This window comes from Lithobates pipiens, unplaced genomic scaffold, assembly GCF_037356315.1.
Source record: "Lithobates pipiens isolate NorthernLeopardFrog02 unplaced genomic scaffold, aLitPip1_a1.2 Scaffold_17, whole genome shotgun sequence".
Lineage (NCBI taxonomy): Eukaryota > Metazoa > Chordata > Amphibia > Anura > Ranidae > Lithobates > Lithobates pipiens.
This window is the reverse complement of record NW_027507755.1, coordinates 10081517-10093986: the sequence shown is the minus strand read 5'-3', so window position 1 is coordinate 10093986 and position 12470 is coordinate 10081517.

The window sequence follows — 12470 nt, the reverse complement described above, 5'->3', positions numbered from 1 at the left end:
AAGAGAGGCTTTATGGTTGACTGAATTTAGCGTCAAAAACACAAGTCGCCGCCCCCACTCCTGTCCTCTAGAACCCCATCCCTCTTGCTGAGGCTGTACCCTCTGCCATCTTGTGCCCAAGTCCTTGCCAGAGGCCTCCACGTGACATTCCTGGTTGTTCACCTTTAGGCTGGGCTCAAACTAGTGCAAATTGGATGCTCTATGAAGCCGGATCACATATCTCTGCTGTGGCTCCAGTGCAAATTTGCACCGGGTCCTGTGCGTCTTTTGGTCCATTTCAGGTCTGAATTCAGGATGAAAGGGGATGCACCGGACCCCTGCTGTGAGCCTTATGTGGCTTAGAACCCAGCCTTACATCCCCCATCACTTTACTGATGAAATCCAGGAATGGCATAACAGTCACATCACAAGGACATACATTTTAGAGTCACTTGAAATTACACAGTCAATTACATTTAGTGGACGGTCCGCAGTAGTCACATGTGAATGCATATGCAGCACCTCAGCAGCCATCTCTCTGACAGTCTCCCCTCTATCCAGGGACTTTATTACTCACAGGACTGTGCTTTCTGTAGTCACCTTCATGCTAGGTACCCTCCTGGGATCCTCCAGGGAAGCAACCTCACACAGGGAACTCTTGGCCTGGCCTAAAAGGCCTTTTTGCAATTCTTCATAGCCCCCACTTATAAAACGGGACAAAAAGACTGCAGCTGGCTCTTCCTGAGTGCAGGTTACTCTTCCCAGCCTTCTGCCCTATCCAGGGCCCACACGTGCTTGTTACACCAACATAGGTGTAGGGTGTTTAGCTCCTATGCCCCAAGTGCATGAAGGCTTGTATATGGGCACAGACTCACCCATGGCATCAATGCAGGAGAACTGTAGCTAAAAGGGAAGCTATCACTTGCTTTGAACTTTCCCCTATACAGGCTATAGTGGGAAAAAAGCCTTGTGGCCAACCAGCTAATTGCACCTGCCTACAACTTTCTTACCAAAAGTACTGTAATGTGTAAATATATTTTTAAATAGTGCCTCAAGCTGTTTTTGTACACATCTCTTGTATTCTTTTACAGCATTCAGGTTAAGATAGGAAGGAGCACCTATGAAAACCTTTACTTTACTGAAAAAGTCCATTGCACCCAACAATTGCAGCACAGACTCCAGACTGGGCTGGCTGTTTTATCCCAGGTTCCATTCCCTGTGAGGCACATGACAACCAGGCACACAGCAGTTCAAAGTCTCACAACTCAGGAAACAGGTAGTACATGCCCTTTTTGTGGTTTAATGCTGATTGAACTTGGGTAGGGTGTGGAGTGAGCCTTGGAATACTCCAAATTTTGAACAAAGGGTAATGGAGAACACCTTCTGTCTGTTGGAGTGAAACCCCTCTGGAGGCCAGAGATAAATGAGCTACAACTCAAGGGACTCCAATGCAGGACAAATAAATCCCTTAGCCAGTAAATCTGAAGCAGTTTGCCAAAAGTTAGCAATGACAGTCTCTGGGATCTTTTTCCCGGGCTTGTACTCACTGTTTCCTGGGAACTTCCTGCAGTACAAAACAGCTTCTGTGTTACTTGCCTCTAGGTCACATAGTCTGTGGACTTCCTACAAACTGCTCCCAGAAACATTCCCTGAGCTGGAACCCAGATGGCATTTCTTCTCTTCGGCTGGAGGGCCACAACCTTCAGGCTGTGTCTTCCCTCACAGGACAGAAACCCTGCTGTTCCAAGCCCCAACATATTTATACACACCTCAGCCCCCTACTGACCATTCTTCCTGCCAGGGATTGGCTATGGCTGTATGAATACGCAATTGATGACCTGCCTCTTCCACCCCTCTAAATTCTGGAACCTACCACAAATAAGGGAGAAGCAGTGGAGCATGCAACTAGCAGAATCCAGGACAATCAAAAGCAATCAAACTTTACTCCACTAGCTACAGAAGAGTCAAAAAGTAAATTTGCCTCAACTGCTAGCAACCCAACTAGGAGAGAGTAACCAAAAATTTAGCTTACTGTTCAGAGGAGAGAGTATTGACTTCCTTAGTGAGCTGCCTTTTCTTCACTATCACATCATAGCTCTGACCAAAGTGTATTGCTTTGCTGCCAGAAAAGAAATGAATGGTCAGGGCTCTGTAAGTGTCTGGAATGGGTCAAACCATTGCCTAACTCCTGGGAGCATTAATACAGGACATCGCACATGTCTGCAGCATCATACCCTGTGATGTGTCTTCCTTGGAACTATAACTAGGAAACAAAGCATGGCACACAGGGCAAGCAGATGGTCCCAGGAATGTCTGCAATTGTGTACCTTTGTGTCTTGTGTTGTTATTTTAGAAATCCTGCATAAATAATTTGAGTCACTTTGTTCTTTTTACCTAATACACATGTGTTCAACATAAGACCTACCTGCCAAACTTGGCCTGCCAGGACATATTTTATGTTGCCCGTGCATCTCTCCTGCAGCTGTGGCACCCCCTTGTCTCTACCCTCACCCTGTCTCAGAAATTGGCAACAGAGAGTAGGACAAAAATCCTCCGCTGGATCCTACACAGCCACAGAGAGGCACGTCTCTGCCCCCTCATCCCTCTCCCCTGTCTCAGCAGTCGGCAGCAGAGGGGAGAACAAAATGCCTCCTACAGATCCTGCACCTCTATATGCAGCTGCAACACCCCCTCATATCTGCCTCCCCTGGTCCTAGCATTCAGCAAAATCTGGCAGTTGACTCCAACCCTCCTCTGGTCCTCTGCCTTTAATTGTCTGCATAGCTTAGTGTAGCACTAACCCCCGAAGGAGCGGCTGAATTTTTCTGGGCTTACCGATTACCTCCGCCAGCTCACACTCGTTGTTCTTGTCTAGGGGTTCCCAGGGTTGATGACCCAGTAACTGTAGAGACTGACACTTGAATTCCTTGTTAGGATTTTTATTTTGCATAAAATAGTTGAACAAACTCAGTCTCTAAGTTGGGAATAATGGGTATCAGGGTAAAGGTTAGCTCAGGTGCTTGGAACTGCTGACTTCAATAAAAGTCTCTCTATCTGTACACAATCCAGGAAATAGACACTCGCAACTGGATTCTTTAACTGTTGGATAAATCCTTAAGTTTGGGTTTAGCAGCCAACAGGTAATTCTAGCTTTTCAAAGTCTCTCACACAGACTTGGTTGGAAACTTAGTTATAACTGGAAGGATAGAAGTAGGAACCTTTCTTACTGTACCAGAATCTTTCAGCCGCTCCGGTGATACTGTAGGAATTGTGGATTCAGTCAATGTCCATGGCAGCTCAGCTTCCAAGCTCTTACCGAGCAGCCAGGCTTGTGGGTGGCTCTCTTACTGAAGAGTCCTCCCCTGGTAGAGTTGCTGGGCCTCTCCAAACCCGAGACGGCACCGGAACACCTTAGAATCCTCCTTTGTTACTGAGCTTCGAACTAGCCAGTTCTGAGGCTCAGAAACGGATGGATCCGCACCCCAGGCCATGAGGGCCCCTGGGGGCTGGTCAGGAAGACCAGGACCACGGAGTCAGCAACAACTTCTGGACCGGAACCCAGAACCACATGACTTTGGCACCTTAAGTACCCTCTCCCGGATTACGCAGTGAGACAAACGCGCCCACTGATTGGCTCAGAGATGAAGATTGGTACCCAATGCGTCCAACCAGACTGCGTTCTAAAGCCTTTCACAGGTGTACAACCCCACCTATGACCAGGCAGAACTTCTATACAGCCCAGGCAAACTGATGCCAAAGTACAATTTAGCACAATTAACCCCAAAACTTATTATAGTTTTGAGCAAAAACTTTAAATACATAGCGTGTACTCGTTAGGAGTACCAGCGCTACATTAGACTGCTTTGTTTGAGCAGACAACACCTCAGGTCTACTTCCTGAATGCAGCTATAGGAAGAGCATTTAGTATGGCATGACGGTGTGCACCTGGAGCCTATTGGACTATATTGGCATGTGCACTGGTATAGAACATGCACTGACTTTTGGTGAGGTGCAGCATCAGTTGAAGTCTGAAAAAAGTGTGTTGAATTTTACCTTGACAGCGGAAAAGGTTGCCTATTGGATGGCCTTGGCTGGCTTGGCTAATTGGTTTGTCTGACTAATAAATTTGCAGGAGAGTTCTTTTGAAAAAAAAAACAGACTTCCTGACAGGATCATGCCCCAGTTGAAGTCCTTTGGGACGAAAGGCATCGGATTTGGCTTTCTGCTTCTCACATTGCCCCCCATTTTTACTCTGTGATGACAGTTTTTATTCCTATTTATGTATGCTGGTTTTTAGAAATAAAAAATAACACTTTTTTGACCTACACCATATGGAGCCATTTTTTCTTTGCATAAACTCCCAGACGAGAGTTCCTTTGTGGTCCAGTTCTACCTCCTGCGCCTAAGTTCTAGCCCTGGTGTTTTCAACATCCGAGGTCCGGTTTGGCGGCCGTCTACAACACCCTTTGGAGTTGTGTTTGGAGGTCCCTGGTTCCCTGGACTCTTGTTGATCTGCTGATCCTCAGCATCCTTGCCTTTATGACATGTTGTCGCTGACATTCGAGTCCACCTAAGGGCTCCTTCACATGGACGTGTCCGTGTACGGAGCCTGCTCTGCTCAGCGGGGGATCGCTCCATCGATCCCCACTGAGCAGGAAGATGACAGGTCTGTCTCTGCACACTGTGCAGGGACGGACTTGTCAGAGTGCCACTCTCCTCTATGGGGGATCAGATGAAGACGGACCATAGAGTCCGTCGTCATCCGATCCGCAGTCACACTTTTTCGGATCAGAGCGGGTTGGAGGTCTGTCTCTGCACACTGTGCAGGGACGGACTTGACAGAGTGCCACTCTCCTCTATGGGGGATCAGATGAAGACAGACCATAGAGTCCGTCGTCATCCGATCCGCAGTCACACTTTTTCGGATCAGAGCGGGTTGGATGTCGGCGGACCTGTCACCACTGACATCCGTCCCTCCACAAACACAAACTGACAGGTGGATCGCCTGTGTAAAAGGGGCCTTAAAGTTGATATACTTTCCCTGTTTTTTGGTTGAAGATGCACCACCTTTGATGCCCTCACTGCTAGACAGTGCCAGTGTATTACATCTTTGATTAGCCACTATTTGGTGGTGGACTCATATTGGTCCTTTTTAGGACCCTCACAGGCATTGGACTTCTTTGCATTTCTATTATTTTTGTATGATTTCATTTTTTTTTTTTCACAAACATATGCATATGCGTTTATTCTTTAGCGCTACAACTTATACCATTCACTTCCTGGCAAGATCTGAAAATTCTAAAAAAGAATCCAAAAAGCCTAAAAAAGAAAATTCATGGAGCCCTAAGAATCGGCAAGCTGCAAAAGAAGAAAATGTTTGCCTTTGGGTTTATTGATGCTTTAGTTCAATTGCTTTTTGTATGCTCCTCAGCTGTCATATATGAGTTCATTATCCTTGAGTCACAAGAAAATGTTATTATCGGGAAGAAGTTTATTCAGTCTGAATAAGGGATGATCCTTGTTACAGTAAATGTATGCGTGTGATTTCTAATGAAAAGAACTTCAATGAACACCTAACTGTTTAAGTATTCCCAGAAAATCTATATAGAAAGATGTACAATAGCCTTTCAAGAGCTGCTGCAAAATATAGTTTGAAATTTCAATTGTTGGTAATGAGATGATAGGGAACTGAAGTATGTAAATCTGTCTTCTAATAAAAGTTACTAATCTAAATCGCCCTGCTCACTGTTTTTAAATAGTGCCTCGATCTGTCTTTGCACACCTCTTGAAATCTTTTACTGCATTCCGACTGCGAGAAGAAGGGCAGTTCTGAAAGCCTGATAAGCTTTACCATACTGCCAAAATCCACTACAACCCTGGCACTATGATAAAGATAGCAAATATCACTAATACATACCTTGTGGCTCATTCCACCAACCACTACAGCTACCTGTCCTGTAGTGGTGTAGCAGCCAACAGGAGGAACCACAGAGCCCAGCGAGGGACATTGTAGCCAACACTCCCAGATACCAGTACCCCTCAAACATAACGCCTGCCACAAAGGTATGTGTTGCTAATGTTTTTACAGGATGGAAGTTATGCAAGACCAATATTTTATCTACACTATATCTACAAAAGTATTGGGGACGCCTGCCTTTACACCCACATGAACTTTAACGGCGTCTTAGTCCGCAGGGTTCAATATTGCGTTGGCCCACGCTTTGCAGCTATAACAGCTTCAACTCATCTGGGAAGGATGTCCACAAGGTTTAGGAGTGTGTCTATGGGAGTGTTTGACCATTCTTCCAGAAGCACTTTTGTGAGGTCAGGCGCTGATGTTGGACAAGAAGGCATGGATGATAGTCTCCGTTACATTCCCATAGAGACACTCCTAAACCTTGTTGACAGCCTTCACAGAAGAGTTGAAGCTGTTATAGCAGCAAAGGGTGAACTAACGCAATATTGAACCCTACAGACTAAGACTGGGATGCCATTAAAGTTCATGTGTGTGTAAAGGCAGGTGTCCCAACAATACTTTTGAGAACCGTCCGACTCCTGATCAGTGCTTCCCAGCAGTGCTGGATGGTGCTTAATATGTTGGGGGGGCAGAAAACTAACGACACGACCCAACCCCTGGAGAAGGACGTAAATGCGGTGATCCAACCCCCCCACGTGTGGTAGACAGACAGAAGGAGGCGATCAGGGCATTACCTTTGGAGTCAGGGGGAATAACTGCCAGGCCATTGATTCTCCTCCTAGGTGAACAGAAAGTGTGTCCTAAGACATGATTTGATTCCCTGGCCAATTGGGTCAAAGGAACTGCTTTCTGATTGGCCAGGAGGAGAATCAGGAAGACAATAGGAAATATTAATTCGCTATTGTTACACAGCCCTTATTGAAGCCAATTAAAGGCCTCAGGCTCTAATCATGTGCTTCAAAAAAAAAAAAAAAAACATTGGAATCTATGTGTCTAGCGCTCTGCATGTAGATTAGGGGACAGACGCATGATTTAGGGGGCGCCGCCCCTACGCCTCGTACGGACAAGCCGCCACTGGCTCTCAGCCAATGGCTGAGAGCGCTAATTGGAGTGTTTTGGTGAGAGGGCCACCTCCCCTGTCAGAACACAACAGCTCAGCAGGCGAGAGCGCGGCACTAACCTTGCATGGTTAGTATATCGGCTCTGACCGGAGCTGTCAGGTTTTTTTTGCGCAACCCTCTGCAGGCATCAGCAAGCAAGGAACCTGTCATATTACAGCCTTGGCTCCTACCATTGCCTGATTCCTGGAAGCAGAACAAAGCACATACCTGCAGCATCACACCCTGTGATGTGACTTCCCTGGAAGGAAAACTAGAATGGGACAAGTTTACAAAGACATTTTTGCACTTATTAGCAAGATGTAATTTTACCCGCTGGGTGGCGTGGCTTTTAAATTTGGCCTAGATTTCCTTACAAAGTGAGACACATTAATTACATACGACTTACTATGACCACCAGACTCCATTTCAGTCTGTAATCCTGTTCAGTATGTTCACATTATAATCAACTAACAAAGATAAGATAATGACTAAGAAAAAAATTAGATCCATTAGCAGATAGCTCAATAGGTTTAACTTATTGCTACCGACCGTTTCTATATCTTGTTACATAATGAAGTGCTTTTTTTTATCGCAGTTAACTGTTCAGAAAAAAAATATAGTAAATGTAAAAAGATAATGTTTTTCAGAGTCTGTAGAGGTTGTTCATAGCCACTGTGTGTAGTGTGTTTGCTCTTATGCATGTGCACACCATTTGAGGAATAGGCACTGCATGTGAAGGCTGAAGTTGAGGGACAGAGAAAGCACAAGGGATGTATGAGTATTAAGCCACGATGACAGGAACTCTTAACAGCTGGGAGCAGGGTGGTCTTGTAGCAATTCCAAACCCCTTAATTATGCAGATGGCTGGGCCTGCAAGGGAAGTCCCACTTACTGGCAACCGATCAATGACTACAGCCTCTGACTTGTCTCCTTCCTCCACATATTTTCATTGTCACAGCTTCATTGGTGGGGTTTTGCTTTGCCAGATAAATATGGCACCTGATTGATGCCCTCAACAGATTTGCTTAACTGGTATTTCTGTCCTGAACTTATAGTTAGTACAGACCTTGATGCCATGTTATGTTGGGTGCACACACACAGTGGTGGATGGCACTGGTTTGGGTCTGTAGGTTATTATTGTTGGAATATGTTTTCTTATGAATCAATAAAGCTCTGGCTTTTCACTTTTGAAGAATTCTTTGAATTGAGGAACTTTTTGTGTGTGTTATTCTTTGGGGTATGAATGAGCAAGGTTTCTTGCATGCGGCCAATTGCTTTGCCTATGTACCTCAACAGGGAGAGTTGTAAAAAGGTCAAGGATGAAGAGAGATCTGGACAGGGACAGAGTGCACTTGAGGTTGTATGGGGTTGAAAGTTTTAAGTGGCACTCTGATTTAAGGGGGGATCTGGTGTAAGAGGAAACTCTGTGGACTCTGTAACACAGATGCTGGGAATTCTGATGTAAAGGGGGCTTTGTGGAATCTGATGTAAGGCTGGATTCACACCTTAGTGCTTTCTGCATTTTGCACATTTGCACTGCAGTCCATTTAAAATGGTTTCCTATGGAACACGTTCTGTAGAGCAAATCTGCAAAATGCAAAAAGCACAAAAAATGCATAGGTGTGAATCCAGCCTAAGGGGGAACACTGAGGATCCTTTTGTAAGGGGGAAAAACAAGATATTTGGGGGGGAACACCCTAAAAGATGCATTTAAGATGGTGCAGCCATAAGACCATACAACACAACAAAATATTACAGCGCATACATGCAAAAAAGACATTTACCTCCTGCAAGGCTATTTAAAACACCTAGACATTTTCAAAAAAGATGGGGATTTGGTCACACCATATTGCTATATGATGCTTAAGCCCAATTACTGCGAAACGCATGTGTGCGCTTTAATATTTAGTTCTTTTGTAAGGGGGGACTCTGATGTAAGGAGTTAATGCTGAGAATTTTAAGGAGAAACTTTGTGGGCTCTGATGTAAAGGGAACTCTGATGAAAGGGGGCGTCATGGTCTGGGATCAAGTTCAGAGACCAGTAACTATAGCAGTAGAGAAGTTCTCACAGACCCGGGGTCTAAGCACTAGCCAGTCTTCACCAGAGTTCCTTATGGGAGATGGATTTTGCTGCAGGCTAGCATTAGGTTGTGGTCCTCAGGATCGCCCCAACAGAAGGTGAGCAAGCCAGGGTCTGGCAGAAGATTTTGCAGGTAGGGATCAAGCAGACATGTAGTTGGGAAACAAGCCAAAGGTTGGTAACAAGTGGTTGCAGGTTGGGATCAAGATATCCGCTTTCAGGATCAGTCCTCTCTGGCTTCTTTCCAGCATCAAGAATGAGGGAGACTTTCTCTTTCGACGTGGTTACCTCTTGAGGCTGAACTGAGCACCCTATATTCCATTGCCCTCAACCAGCATTCACTTCACTTCCCACTTCTAATATTTTTTATTTTTTTGACCTGGAGACAATGTAACCTCAGACATCTGAATGCTAAGGGTTTTTACTAACTGTAATGCAACTTTCTAATGCAAAAAAAAAACAAACCTGCACGTATAGTATATTAGCAGATCAGGTACCCAACTTTAATGACAATAAAGTTACCCTTTAATGCTTGATGCATGCTATTTGCTACTTATTAATCTTTCTTCATGGGAGTCTCTTGGAAGCCCTCGGGGTCCCCAGGATAAAATAAACCAGTTCCTCACATACAAGACCTCAGTTATGTCTCCCATCTAGAGAAAGGTGTTTCTTCCCTGGCTGCCACCAAGGGATATAGAAAAACATGTATAAGAGGCAATAGACCTTATGTTATTTAGTATCACCATGATATAGAAAATGAATGGCAGTGAAGATAGGGGAGTCAACAGGACCATAAGCTCTACTCCATTGCCCCTTGGAAGATGTCCCATTGGACGAAATGTGTAGGGCAGAGCCTAGCATCAATGTCATCATGCCCGTCAGGCCCTTTCGATGATTTTGGCCTTTGTTTGTGTGTATATCTCGTTATTATTTTAAATAAACTGTTTTAGAAAGTACTTCACTATCGGCATCTCCTTGCTCTTTCTCTGTGGTTTGAATGATACCTGATGTATAAGGAAGCATTCTTTAGCAAGAATCTGAGTCCACTGTTTGAAGACTGAGATGGCAGAGTTGCTCTTGGACTAAGGCATATATAGTGGTTATCATCCATCCACCCATCATGGGTTTTATCCTATAAAAAGGGTTGTCATGCCTCCCTATGTCTGAAGTCTAATGCCACGTACACACGAGTGGACTTTCCGGCAGAAAAGGTCAGACCGAACGATTCCGTCTGACATTCTGCTTATGTGTGGGCTTCATCTGACTTTTTTTTTCCCCAAAATTCTGACAGACCTAGAAATAGAGCATGTTTCAAATCTTTCTGCCGGAACCAGTTTCTACTGTTATGCTGTTCCGGTGGACCAAAAATGACACATGCTCTGAAGCAAGTACAAGATGGAAGCGATCGGTCTGGTAAAACTAGTTTTCGTATTGGAGCTAGCACATTCCTCATGCTGCAAATTCTGTGATCGTTTAATGCAGCGCATTATTGTCTTCTTTATCATGCTAGAAGAACGAAGTTGTTTTGCTGCTCATATTCACACAGAGTTCTTACAAACAGATTTCTGGATTATTTCTCCTGATTTTTTTTTTTCAACCTCAAGGAGGTTGATGTCCCTTGTTAATTTGGCATTGTCTTTTAGAAATGTATTTGAATAAAAACACATAGGCAAGTATTTTCAGAAAAGAAAATATCCATTTATTCTGGTTAACAAAATAAAGATGAAGGCAACACTGGAGAAACTTTTGGAATTTGTGAAGTCTTTTAGCCCCAGAGCACACATCAAGTCTGTGGAAAAGAAAATTGGTATCTTGAGGAGTCCATATCATAGGGAGCACAATCTGGTCCAGGAATCCCAGAGATCAAGACCAGCAGCAGATGAAATATATGTCCCCAGGCTGTGGTACTACACCCTCCTGCGTCTTCTGTCAGACCAGACTGAACCCAGGTCATCACTTTCTTCTCTTGGCTGAAGCCTTCCCTCCACGCTGCCCTGCAGCCTTCCCTGCAGGCTTCCTTGGAGGCAGTGGCTCTGGTGGTGGACTTGTGGTAGGAGGAGGCGGGGCTTGCTCAGATATCTGGCTGGTCTCAGTTAGCTGGCCCCTCAGCCCCTTCTGAAAGGCATCAAAAAAAATTCTCTCACAGAGGAGACGTTGGCCCTTTTCCAGTCCTAGCAATCTAGTGGCTATATAGCAGCCATAGGCCTCTTCAGGGTCGAGGGGGCTCCTGAGGACATTCGCAGCTTCCCTATTGAGGTGCAGTGATGCCTCCTCTCTCACCTCCCCTTCCTGGGCCTTTTTTTTTTTAAGGCGGAAGGGAGGCACCTGTGATTGGGTGTGGCTCCTACTGGGCCCGGCCACCTCCTGGCTGACACAGAGCACGCCCTCCTCCTGACTGTCACTGGGCCTGGCCTCCTCCTGCCTGCCACTTTTCACACCTTCCTTCTGGCTGACCTCATCCTGTGTATAAAAAAGGGACATAGTTTTAGCTTTTGGTTAATCAATCACACTAAATTTTCAGCTCATGACTTTCAAATTCAATGTTAATACATATAAAAGAGTATCATTCAGACTCCAGAATTTTTTCAAGCTGGTGACAAACATTTTTGGCCACTAATGTCAATTGATATGTAGACATAGTTTTTTGGATAAAATCATTATTAGGTCATGCATTATCACATCTAGTTAACATCATTAATATTAGGACATTAAATATGTAGAAAAATAATATACCTGGCTCCAGCTGGGCGCATCCGCTTCTTCCTGGATGGAAAGCCCAGGTTGTTCCTTGTCAGCCTCTGCTGGGGTGGAGGAAAGGCTGCAGGGAAGGGTGGAGGGAAGGGTCGAAAGGGATTCCCTGGCTTCAGTCTGGTAATCAAGAAAACAGAGTTTTTGGAAGTACCACAGCTTGGGTACATATGTACATCATCTGCTGATGCTCCTGATCTGAGGGAAGCCAGGATCTTATTGTGCTCCTTTCTGTTCATGTTCCTCAAGATCCCAATTTAATTTCCAAAAACTTCATGGTTGCTTCTGGGGTCTCCTACCACAGATTCCTCGTCTCCCTGTACTTAAATAAATTGGGACATAAATTCAGGGTCCTTAAACTATTATTCATATTTTCTGTAAGACAATACACAAGACAAAAACACTAATGTTAGCCTAAACTCTCATAATCTTATCCCAACATAGGCCTCAATCTTTAAGCAGTATAGGCCACTAATGTTCGAAAATTCTTAAAAAATTACCTTTGTTTCGGACGCTTGCAACTTCCATTCCTCTTTCCTCTGCGCACGTATGGCACATGCGTGTTAGCATTATATACACTGCACAT